Source organism: Alexandromys fortis, unplaced genomic scaffold (genome assembly GCF_014885135.2).
Source record: "Alexandromys fortis isolate MF-2015 unplaced genomic scaffold, M_Fortis_MF-2015_v1.1 scaffold_116, whole genome shotgun sequence".
NCBI classification, from domain to species: Eukaryota; Metazoa; Chordata; class Mammalia; order Rodentia; family Cricetidae; genus Alexandromys; species Alexandromys fortis.
Window position 1 is genome coordinate 2,833,583 of NW_026067998.1, and position 16,378 is coordinate 2,849,960.

At 43.4% G+C, this 16,378-nt stretch overlaps 1 long non-coding RNA gene across 1 annotated transcript in view; it reads right to left on the reverse strand.

The window, feature by feature from the left end:
* Positions 1-8,371: 8,371 nt before the first annotated feature.
* Positions 8,372-16,378, reverse strand: part of LOC126512659 (uncharacterized) — a 16,637-nt gene continuing 8,630 nt past the window's right edge. Inside the window, exon 3 of the long non-coding RNA XR_007595119.1 lies at positions 8,372-9,053. This is a non-coding gene — a long non-coding RNA (uncharacterized lncRNA). The remainder of the gene's footprint in view (positions 9,054-16,378) is intronic.

Here is a 16,378-nt window from a genome sequence, read left to right on the forward strand (position 1 = left end):
GATAGAGACCATGGTGCTGGTGGAAGTAGTGAAGGCCATGGTGGTGCTGGTGCTGGTGGTGATGTTGCTGTTGTTACTGGAGGTGATGGTAATGATAATGTTCTTGGTATGTTGTTGGTGTTGGTGGTAGTAATGATGGTGGTGGGGATTGTGGTAGTTGTGGTGGTGGTAATGATGGTGTTGGTGGTGGTTGTGAGGTGATGGTGGTGGTTGTGATGGTGGTAATGATGGTTTTGGTAGTGGTGGTGGTTGTGGTGGTGGTAATGATGGTGCTGCTAGTGGTGGTGGTTGTGGTAGTGGTAATGATGGTGCTGTTAATATGGATGCAGTGGTAATTATGGTGGTGTTGGTGATGGAAATGATGGTGTTTGGTGGTGGTAATGATGGTGTTGGTGGTGGTAACGATGGTGTTGTTTGGTGGTAGTATTGATGACGTGTCGGTGGCAATGGTGCAGTAAAAGCTATCAAGTTTAGCACTGTGTTTCTAAAAGCTTCCAAAGTCTGGGCTTTTTCCCAGTGTGGGAATAGCAGCTAGAACAGGCTACTTTTCTACTTTTCTGAATGAAACTCCCAATCCTGACTTGCTACCCTTGACTCTAGTTTGCTTGAGCTCTAGCAGATCAAGGAAATAGTACTAAACTTATTCCCAATTCCCTTCCCATACCAGGACTGGCTCCTAATAAACAATGTGTCTCCATTCTCGGCTAAGCGAGTTAGGAAATGCAGTGGCTCCTGGATCGTGGAGTTCAGATCCAAGATCTCAGGAAAATTAAATCCTGACTCTAGCAAATGACCTTATGTGTGCACCCCTGTCAATACCCATCTTGTCTTCTGGGTTCAAAAAATGACAAAAAGCATCATAGTTCTTGAAGGGTGTGAAATGGGTCTGAGCTCTGGTCTTAGCACAACTGGATGAAAAAGAAATCATGCCAACTCGCCCATCTTTAGATTTCATGAACCATGAGAATTCTAGACCCAGGGACTTGGGGGAGGAGAAGGAGAATGAGATGACGTGACAAACTAATGACACCTGGCCAACAGCAAACATTCCAACAACAGTAGCTGGATTTGCTACATGAATCTCAGCTTTCTCAGGTGACTAGGAGATAAAAGCTTTCCGTGTGCCTTGTGGGAAGTGGGACAAAGGGCAGAGTACCCAGAACTTCACATCCCAACTGCCTATTATCCCAGGCACAATTTTGTGTGTCGGCATCTTTTTGTAGGTGCGTGTCCTGCCCGCAAAAGGCTTTGGATCTCCTTCCTCGGCAGTGTTAAGACTAGCCCTTACTGCCAAACAGAAATATGTGTTACCCACCAAAACCTGAATTACTAATACACAACAAATACTTATTTTATCATAATACCAAAATTTAATTCAAATTTCATCAACCAAACATCCTTTTACCTGGAGACGCTGGTCCACACAGTCCATAGTGCAATGCAACTGTTGTGAGCAGCATTTCCACGGCCTGATGGAGGGAGCTGTCACACACGAGTCAGCAGATGCCTCTGAAACTCTCTGATACTAAAGAACTCATGCAAATTTTGTATAGGGGTAATAATGGCCTTAGGGTGAGTTTTTAAGAACCTTTATCTTTGGAGATATATACTGAAATATTTAGGAAAGAAATAATATGATGTCTAGGGTTTGCACTTGGGAGGCAGAGGCAGGAGGATCTCTGTGAGTTCGAGGCCAGCCTGGTCTACAAGAGCTAGTTCCAGGACAGGCTCCAAAGCTACAGAGAAACCCTGTCTCGAAAAATCCCCCCCCAAAAAAAATAAAATAAAAAGAGCAGAGATGTGGATAAACATAAAATTCATCAGGAGTTGGCAGTTACTGCTGCTGGGTGATAAGGGAATAAAATTTACTACTGTCTTCGATTACTTCACATGTGCGAAATTTTCCATCACAAATTTAGCACTTCCAGGAGAAACTAGTTTTGAACACACACACACACACACACACACACACACACACACACACACACAGAGAGAGAGAGAGAGAGAGAGAGAGAGAGAGAGAGAGAGAGAGAGAGAGAGAGAGAGAGAGAGAGAAAACAGCCACTTCACTGGGCAGTACCTGTGTGTGAAACAAACAATCCACATTTGATCCTGATTCAATCATTAAACAACTCTTTATTGGATTATTTGTTCTTTTGATGTCAAGTTTCTTGAGTTCCTTTCAATATTGTATTTTGGAGATCAGTCCTCTGTCTGATGTGGGGTTGGTGAAGATCTTTTCCCATTCTGTAGGCTGCTGTTTTATCTTGTTGGCCATGTCCTTTTCTTTACAGAAGCTTCTCAGTTTCAGGAGGTTCCATTTATTAATTGCTGCTCTCAGTGTCTGCTACAGCAGTTATATTTAGGAAGTGGTCTCCTGTGCCAATGCGTTCAAGTGTACTTCCCACTTTCTCTTCTATGAGGTTCAGTGTGTTTGGTTTTATGTTGAGGTCTTTGATCCATTTGAACTTGCATTTTGTACATGGTGATAGATGTGGGTCTATTTGCATTCTTCTACATGTTGATATCCAGTTGTGGCAGTACCAGTTGTTGAATACGCTTTCTTTTTTCCATTGTATATTTTTAGTTTCTTTGTCAAAATTCAGTTGTTCCTAAGTATGTGGATTGACAGCTGAGTCTTTGATTTGATTCCATTGGTACTATTTTATGCCAATACCAGACTGTAGCTCTATAGTAAAGTTTAAAGTCAGGGCTGGTGATGCCTCCATAAGTTCATTATTGTACAGGATTGTTTGGGCTATCCTTGGTTTTTTTTTTCCATATGAAGTTGAGTATTGTTCTTTTGAGGTTTGTGAAGAATTTTGCGGGGATTTTGACAAATATTGCATTGAGTACAAACCTAAACAGAGAACTCTCAACAGACAAATCTCAAATGGCTGAAAGACACTTAAGGAAATGATCAACATCCTTAGTTATCAGAGAAATGCAGATCAAACAACTCTGAGATTCCATCTTAGAACTGTCAGTATGGCCAATATTAAAAATTGATATTTTAATGCACAATAAAAATAAAAGGATGCACAATTATACCACAATGACATGTGCTCAACTATGTTGACAGCAGAATAATAATAATAGCCAGAACCTACAAACAACCTAGATGCCCCTCAACAGAAGAATGGATAAAGAAAATGTGGTACATTTACACAATGGAGTACTACACAGCAGTAAAAAACAATGACATCTTAAAATTTACAGGCAAATGGATGGATCTAGAAGATATTATATCGAGTGAGGTAACTCAGACCAGAAAGAGAAATATAATATGTACCCACTTGTGAGTAGTTTTTAGACATAAAGCAAAGGAAAACCAGACTATAGTCCAAAACCCCAGAGAACCTAGACAACAAAGAGGACCCTAAGAGAGACATATATGGATCTACATAGGAAGGAGAAAAAGATAAGATCTCCTGAGTAAATTAGGAGCATGGAAATCACAGGAGAGGGTAGAAGTGGAAAGGGGAGGAAGGGACAGGAGCAAAGAAAAATGTATAGCTCAATAAAAACAATTTAAAAAAATTAAAGTAAGTAACTCACTGAGTGCGTTAGTAACTGTTCTATTGCTGTGAAGAGACACCGTGACAACAGCTCTGACATAGGAGGACATTTATTTATGGGCTAGATTACAGCTTCAAAGGTTTCGGTCATTGTCATTATGGCAGGAAGCATGGAAGCGGACAGACAGACATGGTGCTGGAGAAGTAGCTGAGAGTTCTACATCAGATCACAGGCAGAGAGGGAGACATTGGGCGTGGCATGGGCTTTTGAAACCTCATTGCCCACCCCCAGTGACACACCTCTTCCAAGACCACACCTTCTAATCCTTTCAAATAGTGACAAACATCCCTTAGTGACTAAGCATTCAAATGAGCCTATGGGGTATTCTTATTCAAATCACCAAACTGAGCAAATCACTTACTCTCTTACTTTGCACCTTAGTTTCCTTATCTGGTTAAAATGGAAAAGAGAAAAAATGGATGACTGTTTTTACTTTAATATTTAGCATTTTTGTATTACCCATATGTTGCTTCATTCTTAATGGATTTCTGCTTCTTCAAGTACTCCACATCTCTGTCCATTTTCTGTTGTGGGAACTGAATACCTGAGACTGGATAATTTATGAGGGATGGATAATTATTCTGCACCCAGTCCTGAACTGGCAAATCTAAGCATGGGGTAAACATCTGCTTGGTATTGACCTCATCTCCTCGGAACAAGGCAGAGGCCACCATTGGAAGGGCAAAGCCAGCATGCTACCTCAAATTCTCCCTCTTTTCCCCACTCTCAAGACTTCATTTAGCTCTAATTGCCTCTTCATAGCCCTACCTCAAAATATCATTAACTTCCCAACATCTGAACTCTCTGGGGACGTGTTCAAATTAAAGCACTCGTTAGACTACCTGCAGATTGTTGGAGAGAGCCTGTACTTCACACCGTGTTTCTCAAAGGTGTATTTTTCAAAATTAATAAATTGAAGTCTCCCAAAATTTAACAGTTTTGCTCTTTGAAAAGTAGCAATAGAAAAATAGCACTGCTAGCTATGGAGCGTGCCCAACACAGCCTGACCTAGAAGTTGTATTTGGAATAGGTGAAGAACCCCCAAAGAGTGGGTAGTAATACCACAAGTTTCTAATTAGAAAATGGAATATTTGACCAAGCAAGACATACCGATAGATCATAAGCATATGAAGAGATGCTTGTTGTCCTTAAGCATCCCAGAGTATGAGGTATTCCACCTCCAAACCTGGGAATGTACACTTCAATTTGCCAGGATGGTTGCTATAGAATTTTTCAGGGCCAAATGCATTATTCATCTGTTGATGGTAAGGGGTCAAAGACATGGATTCTTGTTATCACACTCAGCAGACTGAGGAGGCTCCCTATTTGTTAAGGGACCTCAAACCAATAGATAAGGGCATGAAGTTGTGAGGGAAGTTTGTTGGAGGATGTCCTAGGGGGACTTGGGCAGAGGAAATATAGGGTGTATATGACTATATATATATATATATATATATATATACATATATGTATATATAATGGTATATATGAAATTTTCAGGGAACAAATAAAAAAAAAAGATTGTTGAACTGGTCGGTGGTGGCACACGCCTTTAATCTCAGCACTCAGGAGGTAGAGGCAGGCGGATCTCTGTGAGTTCTAGGCCAGCCTAGTCTACAAGAGCTAGTTCCAGGACAAGTTCCAAAGCTACACAGAGAAACTTTGTCTCAAAGTCTCAAAAACAAACAAGCAAACAATAAAACAGATTGCCATAGAAATGACTGACCAGTTAAGAGCACTGACTGCTTTTCCAACTGCTCTTCTAGAGGACCTAGGTTAGATTCCAGCATCCACAAGGCAGCTATTGACTGTAACTCTAGCTCTAGGATGTCCAGTGCCCTCTTCGGGCCATCACAGGCACTGCATACACACATGTTCAGAAATGAACTTGCAGGCAAAATACCCATACACATTTTTAAAAAATAAAAAAGAACAAATTAAAAAAACAACTTTAAAGATTGCTAAGGAACCCTCTCTCTTTTCTCATCTTCTGTTTTTGATATATGTGCTGGCTTTTAGAGATGCCGTGGAAACAATTGTGATCTTATAGACTGAAGCCAGGAGCCACAAAGGCCACACAATAGGTACGTGTCTTTTTCCTGTAAATGTAGCTTGTGATGAGATTCCTAGAAAATTACAGGTTTATCACTTTGGGGAACATATCCAAAAGAGGCACACTCACACCACAAGAACAGTTGCTCAATTATGCTCATAGCAGCATTATTTATAATAGCTAGAACCTGGAATCAACCCAGATGCTCCTCAACCTGAGAATGGATAAAGAAGATGTGGTCCATTTACACAATGGCATACTATTCAGCGGTAAGACAATGACATCTTTATATTTGCAAGCAAATGGATGGAACTAGGAAAAACCATCCTGAGTGAGGCAACCCAGATCCAGAAAGACAAGGATAATATGTACTCAATCATAAGTGGATACCAGACATAAAGCAAAGGATAACGAGCCAACAGTCCATAACCCCAGAGAAGCTAGAACCCTCTTCCACAATCAGAATTGAGCAATACAGAGGTCCACAACTACCCACTGGCTGAGCTCTAGGTAAAGAGAGGGACAAGCGGTAATATGAACAAAGGGGTCAAGAGCATGATGGGAAACCCACAGAATCAGCTGACCCAAACTCAGGGAGATAACTGACTCCTGACTGACAACTGGGGAACCTGCATAGGACTGAACTAGTCCCCTGAGTGCAGATGACAATGGTGTTACTTCAGCGGTGCAGAGGGACACTGGCAGATTCTAACTCTAATGCATGAACTGACTCTATAGAGCCCATTCTCTATGGAGAGATACCCTGCTCAGTCTAAGCATGGAGGGGGGACCTTGGCCCTGCCTCAATGAGGGGACAAGACAATCATGGTTGACTTCCCAGAGGAGACCTTAACCTCTCTGAGGAGCAGATGGGACTTGGGGTGATGGGAAGACTAGGAAGAAAGGAGGGAGGGAGGAGGAACTGGGATTGGTATGAAAAAAATAGAAAAAAGAAAATTGCAGGTTTATAGCTTGAAAGAAAGAAAGGCGTTGAACAGCTGGTAGTTGTGCTGGAATTCTGTTAGCAGGGTCTTCAATCAGGGTGAGGGAGCCCCTTTCCCTTCTCACACCTTCTAATTAAAGGTTGTGGTCTGGTGCTGTCCTTCAGACCCCAACAACCTGAGCACACAACAAGGTTTGCGTGTAGATTTGCAATTGAGAGCGTTTGGCGAATTCCCCACTGACTCTCCAGTTCTGGCTCCATCCGGGTAGGTGGCTTAAGCTGCATCCAGCATGGCCTCTTGAAGAGGATTTGCTCACCGTTTCTGCTTAGCAATTACTCCAGCCCTTCTCCTCTGAGACTGAAACCCAGCTATGGAAATCAGATTTCTGCCTCTTCAAGTATGCAGGCCCATGCTCCAAACCTCTTGTTAGTGATTGAATAACGAAGAGAAAAGAAGCCGAGAGGATGGAAGACATTTTCATCTCTGAACTCAATTTAAAGTTGGTTTAATTTACCCCAAACCAAGTGTAAAAATATAAGCAGTTCCTCATTAGATGCCAAATTAGAATCAACTTCTCTAGAAAGACAAGGCTGAGGGTAGAGATACACGTGTACAAACAGACGAGCTGCTTAGAATTGGGGTTTGGTGTTGCATGTGTTGAAATGTTTTTCTATTTCCTCATATCTAACAACAGTTAATTTTTTTTTAGCATTTGCTATATATGCCTGTGGGAATCCTTCCATTTAACCCTTTAACAATCCTCAGCTCCTAAATTACCTCTGCTAGCTAGCAATGTCGCTAAGTGACTCACCAACCATGTACAAGATGCTGCCTGCGTCAGAACTCCAGCCCCACGGTCCATTTCATTAAGTCTCCAAGGGGTTAAGTAATTCTCCCAGATGACAGAGCTGTAAATAGCTAGAACGGGACTCAAACTCGGGGGGGGAGGGGGTGTTTTTTCATATTTGTTCATGTCAGACAGGGTCCTAATGATGGACCAAAGAAAGGATCCCTTCTAATCACAGCTTGATGAACTGATGAGAGCGTATATGAATTGACAGGTGCAGGAAGATGGGTGGCTCAACAAGAGTGGCGTCGCTGGAAGAAACCCCACCACATCACTGGTAATACCTCAGGGAAGTTGCAACAAGGGGTCCTGCTTTCAGTTGACCTTCTCTCTCCTATGTACTCTAGCGTCTTCCAACACCTGGACCCCCCTTTCCATCACCACAAACTTAAGCATCACTTAATTGTGTTGCGTATTTCATTGCCAAGTCTATAGGGTCAAAGTCATCTCTGCTTCACGGTGGCTGATGGTCATGTCTGGCCGTGTAGGGCCAGGAGGACAGCCGTTTGCTCCAGTGGGAATGGCTACCATGTGTTTCCTTTTTAAAATGATTCATAATCTTGTACTTGCGTAGAGTAAATTTTAGTCCCTTTCATGCCCACTTACCTGTCCTCCCTACGCCCCCTTCACTGGTACCCTTCTTTCTTCCAAGAAGCCTTCCTCACACTTTCATGTCTTTGTACGTGAGTCACTGGGTTTGATTGGCATTGCCTGCATAAGCATGAATGGGAACTTCTTTACCAACACAGTCGTTACAGCACTGAAGAAGATGCTATCCTTCCCATGGCAACTGTTAGCTAGCCACATCCCTTGGTGAAGGGCATCCCTCCCATCCCCAGTGAAATAAAGTCAATGGCCCAATATTTTCTTAACTGTTTTTTTTATTATTAGAGAAATCTTTATACTCCAACTTGAAGTTTTAATTTTGAGTCTAATGTGAAATGAAACAACTATTCTATTTTCCAAAAATGCAACCAATTGGTCTGCCACAGTTAAAATGTTTGAAATAATTTATAGAAAGGGAAATAAGTGTGCCTAAGATTTTTTTTTTAAGTAGAAAAGAAAGAACATAGCACGACTAAGGTATAATGTGTACCATCATCAACATAACAAATTAATTCATCCCTTCTGTTTCTCTTCTTACGTGGAAACATAACCCCAAAGACATGGTGGGATCTGAGCTGAGGAATCTTTTCTTAGACTGCTTAGATGAGTCTGGAACCCCACATCCTCTTGAAAATGTTGGTAATATTAATCTTTGTCTCCTGAGGGGGCTAAAAGACTCAAATAAATCAGTCTAGAATCAGGATAATAATTAAGCATGCCCAGACACACACGTGTGTGCATACACACGGTGCATTTTATAAATATGCCAAATATTAGAAGTTATAATAACCACATGGTGGAATTATAAGAATTTTATTTTTGTATTTAAATGTTCAAATTAAAATTTTTCAAATGGCCATTTATTTTTTATAGGCAGAGGGGAAAGTAGGTATTTTTTTTTTAAAGTCAGAGACTTTACTGTTCCACTAGTGTTGACACCAAGTAGCACGCAGCTTCCACACTGCTTCAGGGTCTTGGAGAACCTTCTCTCTCCTCCGTGGAAAGCCAGCATCTCATCCAAACTCTATGGCAATACAGGGAACCGCAGAGTAAGAACTCAGTAAAGGAATCTTTAAATAACAATTACAAGTATTTAGCCTTATGGAAACAAGAGACAATAAATGTAAATACCTCCCAGGTAAATCGTTTCATCGACTCCCCGCGCACAGTGAGAACTGTGGATGTGTTAAGGTGCGTTATAATTTCTAATTGGATTTTGAAGTCAGTTCAGTAATGGGCCTTGGATGCGGGCTAGAAATCAATCCTCAGCTCACACCTCCTTGCCTTGCTGGGAATGTTGCCAAGTGGAGCCTTCATGACATAGGCTTTCATGTGTATAAATTAGAGGGCCAGCCAGGGACCTGAGACCCAGGTACTTTCTTATACGTGAGGAAATGTCTAGTTAGAAAGCTGATTATTCAAAATGATGCATTTCTCTCGCTCAGCTTCCCAAGGCTCTGATGAAATTAATGAAGCAGGATTTATCTGTGTTCCTTCAGAGATGATGGATGGACACTCCAGCTGTGTATAACTGGGGACGGAGCTAAGAGAAAGGCTCACTAATGTTTCATATAAGCAAGGGTCTGCCACAGCCTTGTAATTGCTGGTATTCAGAAATACAGCCCAGAGAAGGAAGGAAAGACGAGGGTAATAATAGTTCCAGGGACCTGTTATTCTTCTAGAAAACACTGTTATAAGAAAGCAGAGATTGAAGGAACAAAACCCAAACGGGTCTCTATCTGAGACTTTCCACAATACAAACCTGGCCCAGGAACTCTCCCTGACAACACTGGAAACAGGGAGTTCAAAGGACAAACTGAGCTGTTTCTAGGCTGTCCAGAACTTTCAAGTTAGCTTTAGTCTGAGGAGCCATGTGGGAATCACAAGGTTGAGCGCAGCCAATCAAATTTAACCATGATCTTGGACCTCAGAATTGCTGCACGTATACTCAGCCCCAGCCCAGGCTCAAACACTGAGCAATCAGAACTGCTCTCATCTGCATGGGGGAACCAAAGCCAAGAAGAATGTAGAATCCAAAGAAAAACCATGGCAGAATTCAGGGATGGCAGTCCTGTTACTGTCCCGCCGAGGCTCCCTTGCTGTATCTCATATCGACTCTGTTCTGCCTTGGGTGAATTTTTCCACTGCTCGTGACTCCGACCCACCACATTGGGTGGCCCTGATAGGGAGTGGGGAGCTTCAACTCTGAGCTCAGACAGGCTCCGAATCAATGGTACCTGGTTAGGGTGACAGTTTGTTCTCTGTCCTCTGGTGCATGTTCATCACTACCCTTAAAGATGAGTGCTCTGGCCCCTTATAGCCTTGGGACCCTCCGAGGTCTCCACTGGGAATCAGAGACATTTGACCATTTCCAGGGATGGCTATTCTCTAGTGGAACCTGAATGTCTCCCTAGACTCTCCAGGAGAGGCGACGTGGCCTTTCTGTTAACCTTTCCTTCAAAGGACCCAGCTCTCCTGGAGCCTAACCACCACTGATCCCGATCACACTACTCAGCAATCGCTTCTAAAAAACAAATACCTCCTTCTGCCTAAAGAGGCCCAGATGAGGGGCCAGTGGAGATCCGGACACTCTCAAAGTGCAGTTTTCTCCTTCCCTTCTAGCCACACCCAGACAGAAGCCAAACATCGCTTTTAATCCAACCCATCATAAAGCACAAGTCCTTGCCATCACCTTTGACCTAACGGTAGGATAAGCACAGTATTTTTATTACTTGTTGTACCCTTAAGGAAAAAAACCTGCATTTGTTCATCTGTTCAGTGATTCTCTTGGGGAAGATGCTGCTCCCACAACAATACATAAATAAATATAATACAATAAATATAGAAATTTGTGTATGGCACAGCATAATTACATGTTTTAATGTTTAATAGAATAAAAAACAAAAATAAAACCTGCTAATGACATCAAACTGAGAGAGAGAACCCTGGGCCCCACTGAACATCCTGCCCTCTTTTACTCCAGTTTGGCCAAGGATATGCATATATAAATATAGCAACTGGACCCAGAGAATTCCAAAGACTTTCACCGTCCCGGAAGCCCACTTTTACCAGCTATACCTCTTTGCACAAAAACTTAAAGGCTAGACAAAGAACCCTGAAGTCCTTCTGTGAAAGAAAGTGAACTTAGTACAAGGGATAAAATACAGCCTTCGCTATACAAAACCAAGCAAAACCAGACTACTAAGAACAAAGGGAGAAACAAGAATCTAATAAGTAACACATGTAATACATGGCTACTGATATGCCCGTGCTGGGATGCTGGGATGCTCTTGGCTGTCTCCTTGATGATACTGCTGGGCTCTCCATGCATCACCAACCTCCATCTTGGATGGTCAAGTGATGGCTACTCCCATGCTGCTTAAGGACTCACCCTGGGCTGCTACAGATATAGCCAGCCAGGATAATTTAAACAAGACTGTGAAAATCCAAGTATCTACCTTCAGAATAATACCGGATAGCTGGGCTGATGTTTTACCCCTCCCCTGCTTAAACAAGCTACAACAGAAGAGACCTCCAGCTAACCTCCTCAGACTAAGTTAGTTGTTCTGTGGGAGTGGCTGCAGAGAGAAGACCATGTTCAAGAGACCCAGGAACAGGTTCCTGTCCAGGACTGTCCACAGTGAAAGACCATCCATTAAGGTCCTTAACAAAAGCATTAAAAAACAAAGACCATCTGAAGAAGGTTGTTAGGCGCATCCAACTATCAGGGGTGTCAAGTCAACCTGAAGTTGCGAGGAGGGGGTGGTTAGCAGCAGTTATGACTGAGCTTGACCAAACAAAATTAACCATAGCCTTGTACCACAGTGCCAATGCCGCAGTCCCAGCCCATGTCTGACCAGTCATAGCTCTCCTCAGTTGTATGACAGGAACTGAAACCACCACAGTGAACTGTCAGGGGACAGTTTATTCTTCTCCTGCCACCCTCGCTTACTGTTCCTTTGCATCATGGTCGAGCAGCTCATCTTACTCCACTTTCATCTGACCTTGGTGAACTCTGACTGTCCACAATTCCGACTCATTACAATGAAAAATATGTTTTCCGGGCTCTTGAATCCTGCTAGGGCCTCAGAAGACTGAGGAGGAGAGCACAGTAGTTCCATGTCTTGAGTCAGTTTCTTGACATCTTGGAATTCACTTCGCCCATCTGCCCAGTGATTTCCCTTATAGCACGGCTGTGAGGACTCATGAATTAGACGCTACCAGGTCCACAGTTGCTCTAAGAATTTTTGACGGAGCTTTAATTTTAGAAGCTTCATTAAAATCTGGACACTGACTAACGTGCTATCTGAATCTTTTAACTGGAGAAAATGTTTTCGTTTGACTGTTAATGTTCAGGTTTAGTGACAAACATCTACACAAGCCTATAACAAGCGCCAAAAGGCCAAGAGAGAGAAGGAAAGCTTTGCCTGCTCCAAGCATTAAGTATTTATTTAGGGGCCAGGTTTGTGGAGGCTCCCAGCGGTGATGAAGAAGTCAGCTATAGGCTGTGAGAGAAGTAAACCCCCTGGCTGGTGGCTCTCACAGTTGGCACAGCACTTCCTGTAGTATATGTGTGCTTACCATAAGCACAGAACCTTCAGAGACCTGATGCATCTGGAACTGCTGTGCACTTGCTTCCATGAAGCACTGCGTGTATACAAATCTAAGCCTTATCCCCACCAGGCTGGAAAGATCTTAACTACCATTGTTCTCCTACCTTTCTGAGTCCTTTTAAGGAGAATTTTAAGATATCCAGAAGACAGATTCTGCATCCCCAGCACCATGGTTACACAGCTAACAGTAGTCTCTTGTCCCTCAGAGAAGTTCTGGGCTCAGATGAGACCAAAAACATTCTAAGGCAGAGAGCTGGTACCCTGAGTCCACTTGGGATTTTGCTGCTATGTGCTATGGTCCTGGACCTCTTACCCTCCAACTGAGTCCACAGGCTGTAAAAGCAGACAATGCACAAAGTGACTGTGGCTGTGTCCCAGTGACTCGTATTTATGGGCTCTAAAATCCAACTTTTATAAAAATGTTCACATGTCTCTGAACATTCTTTGTTTAACTTTTTAACAAACATCCCAGTGCACAAGCCATAGACCGTGGTCTCCACTAGGCACACTTACAGGAGCTAAACAACCTGTGCTCTATGTTTGACCTCAGAGAGACCTCACATGAAGGACAAAGGGCTTCCATTCAGTCACTGGTTTAACAAATCCTCAGAGCATGACCACTTCCTATCCCAGACTGGTAAGGACCTAGGAGAGTCCCAGGATATGGGGTTTTGAGCAAACTACCACCTCTAGGTACCAGACAATGAAGGTTTAGGAAAGAAGAAGGAGGAGGAAGAAGAAGGAGGAGAAAGAAGGAGGAAGAAGAGGAGGAGGAGGAAGTAGAAGGAAGAAGGAGGAAGAGGAGGATGCAAGTGCATGCTTGGGAGGCTTTGGAAAGCCAATCAGCTGGAAAACTGAAGACAAAAAGTCTGCAAGCAGATGCCACAGACCACCTTGAGGTAAGCAGAGCTGTAGAGCCAGGGAGTAAAACCACCTTAAGCCCATCTGCAAATAGAGGCTTGCCTAGATTGGTTGGGATGCCAAAGAAGCCTCTGTAATTTAGTCCTATTACAAACCCACCTGTGCTTAGCTCCCGGTGCGGCTGGGAACTGTTAACCAGGTACAGGTGGCAAAAATCTCCTCCGTGTGCAGCCTGCCAGACCTGCCTGTCAGCTGGTAGTCAGGTTGCCATGTCAACAAGAGCAGACTCTATGGTGGTTTTATTTCCTCGTGGCCTGCCTGGTTCTATCTGAGAAGCTCTTAACTGTAGAAAGAGCTGTAAAACTTGAGCCATGACTCCTAGGCAGCTGCCCTGGGTGCAGGAATTCTTTTGACCCGGGTGAGGAAGCCTAGGAACCTGCAAGGCACCCAGAGCCCAGAAGGAGTGTGGAGAGCGGGGACAGCAGCACCGTTCGAGAAAGTTCCCTGAGTGATGGATGGCAGCACTAAGATTTGACAGTTCTACCCTGTGTCTCGGGTCCTGCTAGAATGTGCATAGCTGTTTTTAATCTTTTTAGTTTTAAAACTATTCCGTAGAACTGATGCTAGTGTGTCACAGACGAGCAAAGAGAAGCGGAAGTGTTGAACTTCTGGGCAACAGCTAATCAGGCAACGCCGTGTACACAAGTCCGTGTCAGCAGCCATGTAAACTATACTTCCCGCATGTTTACCTTAGTGCATGGAAGGTGAAACTACAGATGACACGATCGTATCCAAATGATAAAATATTTAAATGAATCGAGGCAAAGAGCAGCAGGCATGGGGTGTTCCACAGGGTGTGGAACTAAGGGAAGACCGCCCTGATGAGAGCACACGGAGACCATTCGGAGGGCACTGAGCAACAGTCAGCGACCACTTTGGACGGATTCAACAGTGCGAAAGCTGGGCAGTGACTACAGGGGAGGCCCCAGGAGCGCACTAACGAGACCGCTGGCAGCCACGCCATAGGTGACTGAATAGAAGAGCGAAGCGACTTCTGTGTGGCTGCTGAAGAGTGCGTATTTGGCCTCCTCTGATGGTATAAACTTGGAAAGGGGGCAAAACCTGGACCACCCGCAGTCACTGACCAAGTCCCAACTGTACTGGGCCAAGTGCTGCAAAGGCAAGCATGGTTTCTGGAGCCTGTGGTTACAGGCATTAAGTCAGAATTGTATTTTGCATGTAGCCCCACTAAGTTCTATTTAGATGCTTAGTGTCCCAAAACATAAAGTAATAACAGCAATTATCACTAGGGTGAGAACTATAGCTGATTTTATGTCTGTTTTCTAACATCAGATTTTATGTATGTTTTATAGTAAAAAGTATTATTTGTACAAATGAAAAAATTATTTTTCATATGGGAAGAAGTTGAGATCAGAAAGACTAGGTAGTTTTCATGAAGCAACATAGCTAAGAACAAGTGTGAACTTGAACACAGATCTTTTAGATATTAATAACTAATATTTTATCCTATTATCTTCTAGGGATTTTTCAAAACTCAGTTACTGAAAGAACTGAGAAATATGTTGAGGATCTTGTACAAATTATCTTATTCTAAGTTATTGCTTTGAATTATGTGGTTAATATTCTCTGAGACCTCAGTGGCTCTCTGGTGATGGAGGTGGGTCTTGTATCTTATCTGTTGCTTTCATTGGTTAATAATAAAGAAACTGCCTCGGCCCTCATAGGACAGAAAATTAGGTAGGTGGAGTAAACAGAAGAGAATGCTGGGAAAAAGAAGCTGAATCGAGGAGTCGCCATGGTTCTCCCACTCCAGACAGAAGCAGGTTAAGATCCCTCTGGTAAGCCACCTCGTGGGCTACACAGAATATTAGAAATGGGTTAGAACAATATGTAAGAACTAACCAATAAGAAACTGGAACTAGCCGGGCCAGGCAGTGTTTGAAAGAATACAGTTTCCGTGTAATTATTTCGGGGCATAAGCTAGCCATGCGGGTGGCCGGGTGCTGGGGACGCAGCCCCACCGCTCCTAATGCAACACTCTGGGACACCGACTGTAGCTGCACTGGGCAGACCAATAGGTGAGTGACCAGCCCCTCAGCCGGACAACCCAGCTTCTAAGCCCTAACCCTGAGGCAAAACCCTGAACCCCTTCCCAACCCACCTCAGCTACAATATCCAGGCAGCAGGCAAGCCTCTACAGGCAGGCTGCTCCAACACCCCACATTGGACACTATAATCTCCAAGTCCTATTCCAGCCCCAAACCCACCCACCCCAAGAGATCTCAGTGGCTTCCCAAGATACAGACATTGACTACACAGAGCAGACCAAGAGCAGCTCCCTGAGACACAGAGAGCAACTTCAAAGATCAGTTCAAGAGAGATCCCTGAGATACTGACAGTAACTGCAAGGATTGGACCAAGAGGCAAAGACACTGCCTGAACCAACTGGAGGAAGACATGGGTAGACACCAATGCAAGAACACAGTCAACAACCCAAAGAGCAATATGACAACACCAGAACCTAGTGGTCCTACAAAGAAAGACCTGAACATCCTAACCCAAAAGAAGCAGAAGAAAATGACCTTAAAAATAACTTTATGAAGATGATAAAGACCCTTAACAAGGAAATAAAAAATTCCCTTAAAGAAATGGAGAAAAAGAAAAACAAAAAATTGAAATAAATCAATAAATATTAGCCGGGCGGTGGTGGCGCACACCTTTAATCCCAGCACTCGGGAGGCAGAGACAGGCGGATCTTTGGGAGTTCGAGGCCAGTCTGGTCTACAAGAGCTAGCTCCAGAATGGTCACCAAAGCTACAGAGAAACCCTGTCTCGAAAAACCAAAAAAAAAAAA